This window comes from Malurus melanocephalus, unplaced genomic scaffold (genome assembly GCF_030028575.1).
Source record: "Malurus melanocephalus ecotype Western Australia unplaced genomic scaffold, MMel_1.1 scaffold_351, whole genome shotgun sequence".
Taxonomy (NCBI): Eukaryota; Metazoa; Chordata; class Aves; order Passeriformes; family Maluridae; genus Malurus; species Malurus melanocephalus.
In genome coordinates, this window is record NW_026623583.1 from 546591 (window position 1) to 562090 (window position 15500).

Consider the following 15500-nt stretch of genomic DNA (forward strand, 5'->3'; position numbering starts at 1 on the left):
TGAAAAAAAAAAAAAAAAAACAAGGTCTACTGCTCTCCAAGTTGGTTTCTTTGAGGAATTGCTGAGAAGTTGCACAAGTAGGTCAGGCAGTGCAGAGCCACGGGGCGGCTGCAGAGGGGTTTGAAGTTTCATGTGGCCACGTCAGCCACAAAAGAGACACTTCCAGGTGCTCACCCCCATCCTTTCATGTGAAAAAAGCAGCAGGATGGATGAGGGATGTGAGTTTTTATTGCTCTGTTCCACCAGCGTGGATCAGAGTTGGATGAGAGGGACGTGGCAATGATAACACCAAAAAAATGAAAATCAAAGCTTGCAGCCCTGGACTAAAAAGTTCCAAAGATTTGCAGGTTCTCAGCCTAACAAAATCTCAACAGAGAGCAACTAAAGGTGAGTTCAAGCCAAAAGCCTATGAGAACAATCCCAGAAAGGATGTTTTTACTTCATTTTTTCTACCAGCCTATCTGAAATAACCCATAAAGATGGCAGAGGTGGGGCTGTTCCCCATCAGTGACATCAGCACATGAAGACAGAAGTCCAGAAAATCCATTTATTTAGTTTAGTGCCAACTATTTAATGCACAAATAATATAATTTGACAAAAAATAGATGGGTCCTGAACAATGAGTCTAAAATATTTTCAAAACTAAAACCAAGAGATTTTAGTGAAGGCCATGGGTATTTATCACTCCCAAACAGCACACTCTAAACACTAACTGTAAAATCAGATGAGCTGAATGGACAGAAGCAAATTGCTTCCTTCAGATTTCTTYTAAATTAATGAATATTTTCCTGAATTTCCTCAGAAACATCTCAACAGACCACGAGTATGTTTTGTCCTGCAGGAAGGTACCTCCCTGCAAATTCCCCCTCCTGCACCAACACCCTGCAAAAGAGCCAGGGAATATTTTCTCTATTTATTCACYCAGAGTCAGTAGGTTATGATTAGGRGGGAAAACAAAAATCCACAAAAARCTGGGCTGTAATGTAATCTGTGCACATTGAGAAGCCCAGCAAGCCATGAGTCCGCATCCCAGTGATCCTGAGCCCTTTCCATACCAACAGCAGAACCAGCTCAGYTCCCCAGMCCTGACATCTGTCAAAACACAACWGGTCTCAAGCAATAATTTATGTGGGGAGTGTTTTTTTCCCCCTCCTCTCCCTCCAGGAGCTCAATTATTGCAGCAGCACCATGAATAAGCAGGATTATTTTCAGGGAAAATTAGAGAAAAAGAAAGGGAAATATAATAAGCACAGGATTTGCCAAAATCCCTTTTTTTTTTTTATTTTTAATATAGGTATGAATTACTCTCCTTCATCATGCTCCACTGCTGCAGATGGATCAGATCAACACCTTCCCCTTCAGAGCCATCCATGTGGCCATGGGGACAGGGATAATTTGGATTTTGAAGTACCCCAGATGTGTTTGCACCCTCGTGGGTGCATCCATCACCTTCCACAGGGTGGAAAAGCTGCTGCAGGTRGAGCAGGGACATTCCTGGGGCTGGACCCCAGGGATCCTGCAGGACCCAGCTGCAGCAGATSCACATCCCCTCCCTCCTCCTGAAAGAGTTAAGGCCAACATCTCCATCYTCCAAGCCCTCATTCCGTCAATACGCTGAATTATTCAGCAGGCAGCTGTTGGATTTGACATTTTTACACAGGTCATAAACTCCCCCACACAGGAGCCTGAGCCAGCATCCCTGGGATGCTCAGGGGTCCAGCCACACCCAGCCTGAGGCTCACCTGGCTCTGGGGCCATTCTGTGCCTATTTTGATGAACAAACTCGATTTTCCCTCCACATCTGTATGAAAACACTAAAAAGGTGAACTTGGTCATGTCTGTACAACACCAAGGATGCTGCTCCATCCTCAAAGGCAGCTCAGGGATTGTTTTGGGCCATCTCAAAGTAAGAGTGAAGGGTTTCACGGGGCTCTTTTGGAAAAAAAACTCCTTCCTGGTCATCCTCAAAGCTCTGAGCAATGGATCAAATCACAGGGAAATGGCCCAAGTGCCTAAAAGAAGTTGCTACTTAAGAAAAATAAACTGYTCCTTTTGCTTTTCACTATTATTTTCACAGGSTTMATAAAATGCATGGAAATAGAAATMTAAAGATATAAATATAATRCATAAATATATGCAATAGAATGGAAGGAACTAACCAATAAATGCCATAGAAGGGAAAGCCAGGAACAACACAGCAGAGCAACAAAAACAGCAAGATCTCCTGTGAAAAACACTGCCAAGCTGCACTGCTTGGAGTAATTTCTGTTTCTATGCAGCTTCTAGAACCCAGCAATGGAAAATACAYCTTTGTGCTTTCACAGAGTTTGATCAGGTGTCCACTAAAATATCCTCCAAGCTTCTGACCAGTTTTAAAACTCAGCTGACCCCTGTGTGCTGCACTTGGTTTGCAACAAAAGATGCAAATAAATCCTAAAGCAGTTCCCATGCTGGCCACAACAATTCACCCAGCTCTGATCACCAGACAGACACTCCCTTCAAACAAAATTCGGACTCCACCACCTTCTATAACTCCCACCCACCCCCAGCACCCCCCTGAGAGCTCCCCTGACTCACCAAAGCTGGGCACAGGGACTGAGATCCCTCTCTGCTCCATCCCARGGCTCAGACTGGCAGAGTTTGGGTCTCGCCACCAGTCCCCTTTTATAATGAGCTTTAGCCCCGCCTCCTCCCCCTGCTCCAGGTGGTGTTTACCCACCCAACCCTGCCCAGGTGCACACCCTTAGCACCAATCAGCCCCTCCACAGCACCTGGATGGGAAYGCTGCCACAGGGAAGTGTTAAATGAGAGAGAAAATGAGTTGAAACACAGCCCCGACCCCACTGATGGCTCAGGTGGGACAGGAAAGGGACCTTCCAGAGCTGCTCCAGCCCTGAAGGGAGATGTTCCTGTGGGATCTCATTCCTGGGCAGTGGGAATCTGACAGTGGAGCTCTTTTGCTGGAGGCAGAAGCAGCAATCAGCAGTGAGAAGCTGCTCCCCTTGGAGCAGGGATCAAATCCTTTCAAACTTGGGAGTCCCAGCAGCTAAAACAAGGAAAAATCCCTCTTTACCCAGGCCCTGCAGCTGCAGCCCAGCAGGAGACAGGGCCCATCCCATGGGATCTCCTTGGTGCTGCTCAGAGCTCCTCCTTGAACCCCAAAAACTCTCACAAATCTTCAGATCAGACAGCCCCAAATGCTGATGGAGAAAGCAGCAGCGTGGGATATCTCCCTTCTGCATCCCAACCTTCCCAGCTTCACATCCCAACCTTTAATGGGGCATCTCCCTTCCCCATCCCAACCTTTAATGGGGCATCTCCCTTCCCCATCCCAACCTTTAATGGGGCATCTCCCTTCTTCATCCCAACCTTCCCAGCTTCACATCTGAGCTTTCCACGGAGCATCTCCCTTCTCCATCCCAACTTTCCACGGAGCATCTCCCTTCTCCATCCCAACTTTCCATGGAGAACTTCCCTTCTCCATTCCAACATTCCCAGCAGACACATCCCAGCCTTCCATGGGGCATTTCCCTTCCCATCCCAACTTTCCACGGGGCATCGCCCTTCTTCATCCCAACATTCCCAGCTTGATATCCCTGCTTTCCATGGGACATCTCCCTTCTCCATCCCATCCCTTCCCAGCTTCACATGCCTGCTTCTCCCTGTGCTGTTTCAGACCAAGGGAGTACTGCCTGCTCCACCCAAGGAGGACAAAACACCTCAATTAAAAATCAGAGCTCCACTACAATCTTAATGCTCAGAAAACACAGTATTTCATGCTCAGAAAACACAGGATTTTTCTTTCAAAAGGATTTCTTTCTCAGTTCTGGCAGCAGAGAGGCACCTGCAGCTGTAAAGTGGAGTCTAAGAGGGTTGATGGAGGGCTGAGGATGGCAGCGAGGGGAATAAAATCATCATCACTAGTGCTGGACATGAAAGCCACCATTGCCCTTGATGGCATTCATAAAGCACACCCTGAGCAGGAATTACTGTAATGGGGTAATATTTTGTGTTAGAGCTGCTACTCGGGGAGCGTTCATCCGTGCCAGGCACGGAGGTCACCGGCTCTCTGGGATTTATCCTCCACAGACCCGGCCCTGGGACAAATTCCCGTTCCAAGGAAGGGCAGGGTAGGATTGGGAGGCAGAAAAAAATATTTACAAGTGGAAAAGTTAACCAAACCCATCCCAAGGAGTCCCAGCTTTGCCCAGACAACAGCGATTTTRGCCAGACAAACTGCKAGACRCATCCAAAAAGTGCAAAGATTTGYTCTCAACYGCAATTATTTTAACTCCACATAAAYGCACCCCTTTCTTTATCCGCTATAAATAACCCTCTGCAATTACGTGCTAATTACTCACAAYTAAATCGCAGAGCAAATACACCGAGATCATCAGATAGCTCCTTGTACAATGTAAATTAATTGATAACAGGAGKTTTACAATCACAAATTGCAGCGATTACATTTGGAGCCCTGCTCTGGCTGTTAGGTGAGGGGCAGAGTCAATCCCGGAGTTTTTCCTCCATCCACAGCCATAAGGTGACACCGTGCAGGTGGTGGCACTGGGTGCCCACGCCGGGTGACAAAGGCAGGCAGGAGGTGACAATGTTCTGAGTCAGCACACGCCAGCTTTGCTGTTATTTCCGATATAATTATCCCGTAATTCCTGTCGCTGTTATCCGGAACGCTCTCCACGCTGCTGGCAATGGGACACTTGGTTCTGATGAGCTCTGGAGAGCGAAATTTCCACACCCTCATCCCCACCTCACCTTTCTGACTCCCTCCCCTCTTAGCTCCATCCGGCACTCAATTTACTTTTCACCCGTGTGGCCGTCTCCAGCTACAAACATAAATTGTCTGCAATTTTACGCCTTCGAAATCCCGGGATTTTTTCATTATTGCGCCGACACGCAGACGGCAAATCCTCCATCTATTCATAAAATAACAGTGGTGGGTGGCTTTGCTGATTGCTGGGCCGTGTTTGTCCATTCCCCAAAGGTTGTGCGTGCCCGGCTGCGAGTGTTTGCGTTATCCCAGACCTCATCCCTGGCTGCTGCYGGACAAAAAGCGATGTGTGCAGCGCTCATTTCCTATTGACTCCTCGTGGAGGATGAAGGTGTTTCTCATTATTCTCTGATAACACAGCGAGGATGGCAATTCAGCWGCGCTGACCTTGTAATGATGTTGATTTCTTCTCGCAACAAGGATGGGTTTATTTCTCATTCCGAGGCCGTTTGGCTGATTTGGGGTGACGTTGAGCGGCTCCTGGGCTCGGCTTTGTGGTCACTGATCCTGACTCAAACCCTGGTTTGAGCACTGCTGTGGCCACCAATGAGGGGCCAGTCTGGCTTAAACGCACCTGACCTAAAAACCAGGGATCCTGCAGATAATTTAACACTTAATTAATGACAAATCAGTTATGGATATCGGATGCCTCAGGAAGAGAACAGCAACCTGTCCTTTCATGTAATCCATCAGAACATCATGGCCAACCACAACCATTTAAAGGAACTTTCACGTAAATCTGCAAGACTTGAATTTTTTTTCTTTCTGCTTCATGACCCTTTCTTTTTCGTTCTATAATTAAACTTTTCCAACTTTATCCTGCGAATGGCAAGAAACGTGGCCCAAGTGGAGGGAGAAAGGACACCGTGCTGTGGCTACAGAAATAATGAATTCCTCCTAGGGTTGTTAAGGCATGTACTGATTAAAACTACAACTGCASCGTGCAAAGAGGCCAATTTGGTAGTCTAAATGGCTAATTTTTTATTATTTYCTCAATAAAGGTAAAAATGGTGCCAGAATGGTTGTCAGAAACTGAGGTCTTAATTGTTGCTGAGGTTTTGACACCCACAATGCCACACGAACGCTTCACAGATTTGAAACATGAAGAGATCCAACAGAAGGTGCTTCAAGGCCACACAATCTGGAGGAATCTCTTGCTTAAGCAGCACTGAATTCATCCCTACATGAGCTCTTGAGGATTTTCAGAGTGTTCAGAGAGTGAATTTCGAGCAGAATGGTAATGTTGTGCCTGTTTTTTTTCCTGCTGGGAGCCACAATGATGCAGGATTACCATGGGCTCACGTAACATGTGATTTAGTTAGGAGAAAAATTGTTATTTCAAACTATGACCGTGTTACTCTTTTTTTTCCCCCACAGTAATTTATAAATACAAACCAAATGCTCCAGCAGCTTTGAAAATCCTTTCTGCCATGTGAATGTTTTCCCCTCTGTCACAGCTTTACCGCCACGCCCTTCCAAGCCAAAGCCTGGGGGATCTCGATGGAATCACAGAATATCCTGAGCTGAAGGGACCCACAGGGATCATCAAAGGAGCACAGGTCAGCTCCTGCTGCTGCAGAGATCTGAGCTGAGATCAAATGCAAAGTGTAAACCAGCCCTGACCTGACCCAGAGCACAGAGAGAAGGGTTCACAAATATCTGCAGTGAGTGAGAGAGCCCCCCACCACGTGCACTGAGATTTCTGGTGTTGGTGACCACAGGGAAGGAGAAAATTGAGAAAGCCCCACTGTGAGAGGCACATCAGGTCAGCCAGAGCTTGGGTTTTGCTGSATGTGGAAGGGAAAGGCTGGCAAGGAAAGGCTTTGTTCCCTCCAGGGGTCAGGTGGAAGAGCAAGGCCAGGCTGGACAGGGCTTGGAGCACCCTGGGACGGTGGAAGGTGTCCCCCCAGCACAGGATGGGCTTTAATGTCCATTTAACCCCAACCATTCTGTCCTTGTGCAGTTGATTCCATCCAGAGTGGAGCCCAAGTGCAGCAGACAGGGCTGCTCAACTGGAAATCTCTGTTAAAATCCCATTTTTTGCTTACAAAACCCGAAATGACCGCCTGTGGGAGTGGCAGGTCACACAACCAGCCGGGCTGTGTCAKCTGGGGGTTAAACACGCGTGATTAGCCATGGCTCATTAGTGCTCTAATTGATGGAGAGCTCCCGCTGCACCCCAGTGACCTTATCACTGTCCAGACAAGGCAAAGATCCCTGAGGGGAATCCAGCAGGGCTCTCAGATCTCCCAGCAGCACGCAGAGGGGTTCCACACTGCCCCATCCCTCCCTGTGTCCCCTGCCTGGTGACAGAGAGGACACTGCCACCCATCCCGGTGATCCCAGGACAGCCCAGTGGACAGGACGTGGAGAGTGGCTGCTGTCACAGCTCTGGGATGGGGAACACACCCCGGCTCCCAGCTCCCTGCCCCTTTGGGATACCTGGGTGTTGCCTTTTCCAACCAGGAAATCAAACTGGAGATGATTTCAGTACAGGAGGGGGTATAAAAGTGGGTTTTTATTGGAGCTCCAGGTGCAGCCRTGGAAGAACACCCACAAAAGCCCAGCCCCAGGGGTGAACACAGTTTGATAGGTTTGAGGAAATGAGCATAAYTGATAAAAAGCACCAATTAGAACAAGGATGCAATGCTCCCCAGGTCAAGCCCCTTCTCTGATCCCCCACACCCTCAGTACCAGCTGTATTTATTGGTGAAAATGTGTCCTAAAGATCTCGTCCTCAACTTTGGTTCCCAAGTTCAGGTCAGGACAGTTCTCAAGGACTGAACAAGGACCTTGTGCTCCCTGGGGCTTGGAGCTCTGGGATTTGATCTCCAGGCTGGGGAAAAAAAATGGGAAAAGCACTGGGAAGGTCAAATATACAAATAGACAACAGAAAAAGGCAAAAATCCCTGCAGCACCTGGATCTCACCCAGGGGAGCGGGCTGCATGTCCAGGCGTCCCCGTGCCGGTGGTGGCACAAGGACAAGGGACAATGGAAACATCCAAACATCCAAAGAGCTTCTCCCAGCAAGGCCAGCTGGGAATGAGGCGCTGATTTTCAGTTTGCAAATTATGAGAGTGTGCATGGGTGAGAATATAAAGGCTCCCTTACAAAAGGGAGAGAGAGGGAGAAACAGAGCACATTTTACTTATTCTTCAGCTCTATTATATCTCTCTGTAGGAGGTGAAAACTGGCAATTACTCTGGGAGATGCACAGGTAGGAAAAGAGAACATAAATCAAAATAAAAAGAATCTGAATGCATTCTGCAGTTGTTCAATGGGTGTTTATTCAGCCAGGTTGCTGAGGAAGGCCTGGCACAGCACATCAGGAGGAGTTCCTGGGCTCTGCCCGGCGTTCCTCGGCAATCAGGAGGGAAGGAGATGAAGAGGAGAGATGATCCTACAGCAGCACACAATCCTAACAAAGCCAGGCCCACGGGAGAAGGCTGGCACGGGTCATGTTGACACAAAGAGCGTTTCTGCGAGATGGAAGTGGTTCATAATAAACACACAAATGGATTCTGGAGCACTTAAAGSAGGTTTATTCCTGCACTCCATGAGGATTTCATGGCAAGAGAAGATGACAATYGTGTGGAGAGCACCTAATTTTAAAAATCATATTCTTGCTTCAAACCGCCCCCAGATCTTTGTGTGTTTGAAGGTCAGAATTCAGATGAACTCGTTGGGATTCATATTCACCAGGAAGAAACAAAGTGAGTCCTGGGAAGGCCATTAAAAAAAACCAGAATGTGACTTTTCCTCAGGAATTACTGTGAGATTGGGTGTCATGTATCTGACTTAATGCTCTAATGGTAGGACTGGAACACTGGGCAAGGATTTACAGGAAATATCTGCTCCTTATCTGATTAGAGGAGGAAACCAAAGTCTCACAGCCTGACACTCCAAGGTGGCTTTGCTGTCAACCTAAACCTCCAAAATTAACAATTTATCATTGGATTAAAACGCACCTTGGATAAGTCACAAATTGTTCAAGATCAAAGACTCTCGGACCCCAAAGGAATAGACCAAAAAAAACCCAACAAAGGAAGGCAGGAAAACACAGAGACACACAAAAAACGAGGTGACCTGGGCAAGAAATACAACACCAGCCCCAGGGCTGGCAGTGGTGACAAACCAGCCCCGAGGCTGCTGGTGCCAGAGAAAAACACCTGCAAGAACAATTCCTGCCTAAGAAATGATTCAGGAGATTGCTAGCTATCAAGAAATCATTCAGAAAAAAAAAAAAAAAAATCTTTTTGGAAGGTTTGTCCTGATGGAAAATGCAGGAGCTCATCAAGAGGGCCTCGCTTTTCCGGATGAGCAGTGCAGGGTTTGGCTGAGCTGGGGGAGCTCTGCAGAGGGATTTTAACAAAAGCAGCTCCTTGGAAACAGCTGGGAGCACATCAGGGAGGTGCAGGGGCACTCAGGGATCTCCGAGGAGGGGACAGAGGATGGGAGCTGAGCTGGAGGAATGGCTGCAGGACCTGGGACAGCTCCTCACCCGCTATGGGGCTGGGCTGGGCTGGGCTGGGCTGGGCTGGGCTGGGCTGGGCTGTCCGGGCCACTGCTCCTGTCTCCAGCCCTGCTGGACATCCCCAGACACTGCTGGACATCCTCAGACACTGCTGGACATCCCCAGACACTGCTGGACATCCTCAGACACTGCTGGACATCCTCAGACACTGCTGGACATCCCCAGACACTGCTGGACATCCCAAGCTGTTCTGGACATCCCGAGAACTGCTGGACATCCCCAGACATTGCTGGACATCCCGAACCCTGCTGGACATCCTGAGCCATTGCTGGACATCCCAAGACACTGCTGGACATCCCCAGATGCTGCTGGACATCCCAAGCTGTTCTGGACATCCCGAGCTCTGATTGACATCCTGAGCTCTGATGGACATCCCCAGCCCTGCTGGACATCCCCAACCATTGCTGAAGCTCATCCCAAGGGTTTACACCCCAGCTGCTGCCTTTGTTTGGATCATAGTCCGTTAAATTAATTACACCATGATATTATGATTTATATATATTAGATATATAATTATATGTAATTATAGATAATGATGTATAATTATAATATATAAGGTAATATATAATTATAATGCAAAATATAATGAATATATATATATTATATCATACATATGATATTATTCAGTGTAAGAAAACAGCAACATCAGCAAACCATGCACCCCTACTTTATACAAATTATGTAATCCTACTTTACACACTTTACTCCTACTTTACACAAACTATGTACCCTTACTTTACAAAATCTGCTACAAACTCAAAAGATTTATGCTAAAAAAAGTCAAGGGAAATCCAGGGAAAAAAAATATCACAAGGCAGTGTCACTTTTGCACAAAAAACTTCAGCAGCACACTGAGGGTGGAGTGGAAAAGGAGGAAGGTTAAAGTTTAAAAAGCTGGTTTTAAATAATAATAATAATTAAAAAAAGGGTAAATATGCAGCCAACTAGCTTGAGAGAGGATGTGTGGTGTCTCCAGGGCAGAGCTGGAGCTGGGGCACAGCCGGRAGCGATGCCTGCAGGGATGGAGCCGCAGGCACAGGAGACAGGGGAGAGGATAATGGATGTTCTCAAGCATGCACAGCTCCTCCGATGGGATATTTCCAGTGTAAATATCCGCTAGGCTGGGGACTGCTGCTGTTTGTTGGTTTTTTGTTTTTTTTTTTTTTAACATCACGATAACTAAGATGAGATTATTTATGCATGACTGAGATATCGCAGCGCCAAAGAAGGTGACAGTGAGTGAATTCCCCTGGTTCCTGAGCTGAAGGACGAGGTCACAGCCATGGCAGGGAGTGGGCTGGGACAGCTGAGGGGCTGCTCCCCTTGGGATTTGTGCCCTAAGACAGCTCAAAACAGCCCCAGCCCCTGCCCTAATTCCTGCTCAGCCCACTGGTCCGGTGTGGAGGATGCAGAGATCCCCTGGACCAGCTACAACCACTGATCCATCTGATTCTCCTCAAATCTCATCTCCACTCAAAATCTGCTTCTCAGACCTTATTTCTACTTCCATCTGCACCAGAGCCCAGCACACCCCGTTACATACCCTACAAATATTAAATAATCCAGACAGTGATACCTGCACATGGGGGAAGGTCAAATATCACAATGCATCAGCACTTGGTGGCTTCTCCAGCACCTTAAAAAAGGCTAAGCTGAAACCCCAGAAAGGTTTTTTTTTAAAAAAATAATCAGAATTATTGGGATTTTCCAGCTTTATTTAAAGAGCACAAGGCACTCCATCTCGGATGGAGAAGGAATGTGCCTTTGCCCAAAACAATATGCAGCGTGAAGGAAATTCAAACTGACACCATTTCAAGACAGCAAAGACAAACTGATTTAGCAACTCTGACAGGCATTTATAAGCAAAATAAAATGTGAATCTAATTTTGGCCTACTGCACCGAAATAACGTGCAGCATGGTTTGATGTCATAGCATGAATATTTCATACATGAGCAGCATCTTGTTTGGGAGGGAGATGTTTCCAGACACCTGTGAGGAGTTCCTGGTGGAGGAGGCTTCACTGCTGCTCCTCACTGAGTAACCTGATAGTAACTTYTAGACCTTCATTGAGTTTTTAACTGTTTTGCCAGAAGTCAATATTGAAAAGTTAAAAATCATGGCCKAGCCTTTAATTCTAATTAATGGCTGTATCGATCAGCCAAGTTTTGTCTGGCCTTGTGTCACAAAACCCACTGGATTTCAGAAGATTCCCTGCCCAAAAAAGAGCTTTTTCCTCATGGCTGGGAGTGAAAAGTAAAGGCTGAACTCTCCAGAGTATTCTTTTTAAAAGCACATTGATAAGGAGCAGTGCAGTGAGTGGGGGCAAAGTTGGGTATTTACGCTCTCCAGAGCATTTTGTTTTGATTTGCATCGAGTTTCAAGGTTCAGCAGTTTAACAGCCAACACGGCCACATTTCCATTTCCTTCATTTCGCATTTAGAGCAAAAAGCATCATGAGGTTACGTCTCCGAGAGGAAATCAATCCCAAATTCCACCTGGCAGTTCACCAGGGTGTGGAGAGAACCAGCCCAGCTACTGCTGCAGGAGCTGGGCTGAGCTTTGGCACAAAACATTTGCCCAACCCTTAAAAGTTTCTCAGCCTAAAAATTAAGCAACGAGCAAAATGCACATAATTTAAATGACACTGAATATTCAATCATGGTAATGATTTAAATATTAGAAGCTCTCCAATGTGTGTTTCTGGGGGAGCTGCGTTTGTCCTTGACCTTTGCTTACTCGTTATTTTCTCTACACATAATTAACACATCCATAATAATCACAGAAAYGCCATTTATCGATACTGTCCCAAGGGCAGCGGGTTATGTGGGAAGAACACGGGCACATTAACATTTCCTGACTCATTTAACTCCCCTTCCACAMCGAACTGAAGAAAACCATTTGTCAAATCAGCCTGAGATGTATTTTGAGCAGGCGATATTTAACGAGGTGATGGTCTAAGTGTTGTCAGGGCACGGTGACAGTCATTTACAGGGACAGCTCTAACGAGGGCAGCCAGGAACGGCACAGAACCCCCTGCAGATTGAACGCAGAGCTCGGAAATATCATTTGCTTCCTGATTTTTCACACTTTTTCCCATGTTTAGCCGCAGCAAGGGGTGATGGAACTGGATAACAGCACTGAGTTTGTGGTCAGTGACCTGTGCCCACCCAGGGGTGACATCCCCCGAGGTGATGCTCATCAGAGTGTGAGGTCACCCAGCAGCTGAGGTGTTTCATGACATTTTACAAAATCTCACCTCAAAAAAGGGTGTTGAGCACCTCCTGCAGCGAGGTCAAACCCAAGGGCCTGGYAAARGGGTYTGARGAAAATGAATAATAATAATCAYAATAATARTAAACATAATCTTGCATCCTGTTTCCCTCCAGAACACACTCTCCATTATTCATCAACACAAAAGAAACATTCAGGGCCACTTCAGATTACTTCGAGCATTTTGTTCACCGCACTCAACTTTTATCAGGGAATTATTTCTAAAGACTTTCCCAGCAAATCTCTGGTAAAACACATGTCAGCACTTTGGCAGGGCTGGCAAATCTTCCCTGCGCTCGAGTTTAAATTTAAAAAATGGAAATTGGACCAATTAATTACTTCAGTTGGAACAAARGAGGAGGATTTGGGCACGGGGTTTGAAGGAAACAATGCAAGGAGAAGCAAAGCTGGTGGTGTTCCAGAGGGTGGGAGCATGGGAAGAGCTTYCCAAGGAGTGGGAGAGTGGGCAGGGGCAGTGGGCAGGGGCAGGAGGGGTCCCTGGGCCCCACCACCCACACAGGCATGGCCTGGAGGAAGGCACGGAGGAGGAACTGGCTCTCGGGGTGACACGGTGACATTTCCCTCCCGAGGGAATGGGAAGGACAATGAGATGTCAGAGTGGGAGGTGATGGATGCTGGCAGGTCCATGCCCAGTGCCTGAGCTGGGAAGGAGTCCTGGGCAGCAGGAATGTGGTTCCAGGGCTCCCTGGATGTGCAGAGGTGTCCCCATGTCACACTCATGGGGCTGGAGAAAAGGGAAAGATGCAGAGAGAGATGATGGAAATTCAGCTGCATCCTGGGTGGTTTGGAACTGTGGGATTATGGAATGGTTTGGGTTGGGAGGGACATTAAATCCCATCCCATCCCATCCCATCCCATCCCATCCCATCCCATCCCAGGGTGCTCCAAGCCCCATCCAGCCTGGCCTTGGACACCTCCAGGGATGGAGAATCCTCTGGACAAAGCTCAGCTACAAGCATTATTACATTATTATCACAATATTATTAGTATTATGACACTATTAACATAAKCTCTATCAGAATTTTGATGTTTCTGAGTCAGAATCTTCCTGTTTGAGAAGGAAAGCAGAGAAAAAGTTCTCTGTGAACAGACAAGGAACGTAATCCACGAGGCTCCAGCGGGGAAAAGGAAAATGAATAAAGCAAGAAACTGCTACCAGGTTTTCATTTTGTACTTTGACAAAAGAAGAAGGAGCAGAAGTGAAATGTAATAAGTGAGTGAGGAGCAGGTGATGTAAGGAATCGATCCCCAAATTTATCCAATGACACAGCTGATTGCGAGCCCAGCCCAGACCCCATGGAATAACCTGAGCTCCAGCATCAGGAAATGAAAAATCATAAGCAGCTCTGCACAAAATACAGATTTTCCCCTGCTAATGCTGATTTAAAATATGCAAATGTATTCAATCAAAGGTGTGGGGAATGACTGCTAAACCTGCAGAGCAGTGACCAATGAAACAACAGCAGCAACTACAAAGGAAAACAGCTTTCCTTGGAAAAAGGAAGCCATGTGCACCATGGAAACCTCTCTCTGAGCTTGATCAAGTTCAACTGAAGGAAAACAGGATTTTTTTCAGCAAAGTTTTACCCTCCTTTTTATTTGGATGACAGAGGGGCAGAACCCTCCCTTACATGTTTTGTTTTTTTTTTTTAAAAGTGTGAGACAGGAGTGTTTGTCAATCCCTAGAAATAAACCCACAAACTCCTCACAAATCCAAAATTATCCAAATTCTCAGCTTCTCTTTTGGGAGAAAAGTGCTGAAAAAGGCCAATCTGAGGATGAAGCACAGCGAAAATGGAGCAATGTGTGATCTGCCCAGCCCTCCCTGCTCAATATTCCTCTCCTCTGGCAGGACCTGCACAGAAAATGCATCTGGAAGTGTCCAGGGTCTCTGACAAGCCCCTGACAGATGATGGATGGATCAAATCCAACACCTGCAACACAAAATGATCAGGTCCAGCAGTGAAGGGGCTGAGTGACAGCRGCTCAGGAGATGAACAGACGGGGGACCTTCACAGCAGAAGGCTGAATCACCTGTTTGCTCATGAAGGGGATAATGAATGAGGTGACAACAGCAAGAATTCATTTCCAGCCAGGAATATTGGGCTGAAAAAAAAAAAAAAAAAAAAATAAAAACCCTTGCAGTGCTTTTGTGTTTGTGTTGTAACATGTGGAAGGGTTTGGAGGATTTAGGAACTCAGCTGTGACCGAGGATTATGAGGGGCTGGGCCAATTTTCTGCCAGGTTTGGGAGCTGGAAATGCTCCCCCAGACCCAGCCCCCTCCTTCCACCACCCCAGCATCCCTTCCTCGCCTTCCCAAAGCCATCAAAGTCACCTCAAAGGCAGTTCTGTGATTTCCAGACAAGGTCAGACTCAAAAAACTGATAAGAAAGTGTTTAAACATGTAAAATGACCCAAAGAGCTGAAGGATTATAAAAAACAGAGAGAAAGAAAAAAAAGAGGCATTTGGGATCAAAGCATATTTGCTGCTCTGAGCATTTCTGTAGCTTTGAGAATTTTGAGGAATTTGGTGTCTGGTGTCMTTAGTGCAAACAAACAGCCCCATAAATGAATTCCCAGAGTGTTCTGTTTCACTGACACATCCCTCCAGCGAAAGGAGCCTCTCCAAGGGAAATTTCCAAAAAGCAGAAAGTTTYCCTGAATACAGCACATCCCTGCCTYCCCTCAGCCTCCTCCCTGCTAAACCCAGCTCCCATTTCCTAAACCCGGMGCCACAGGCAGCAGTGGGATCCGAGGAGCCTCCAAATGGACCCACATTTCCTTCTCCTCCTGCAGCTCATCCCGCACATCCTGCCTGTCCCAAGGACATCCTTCCTCCAGAGCAGCCTGCCAGACCACAGCACCATTAGCAATCAAACCCTGCAT

At 46.9% G+C, this 15500-nt stretch overlaps 1 protein-coding gene across 1 annotated transcript in view; it reads right to left on the reverse strand.

Annotated features, from left to right (window-relative positions):
* LOC130580643 (contactin-4-like) overlaps nucleotides 1-15500 on the reverse strand; it is a 231459-nt gene that overhangs the window by 202703 nt on the left and 13256 nt on the right. The gene's annotated exons all lie outside the window — the stretch shown is intronic.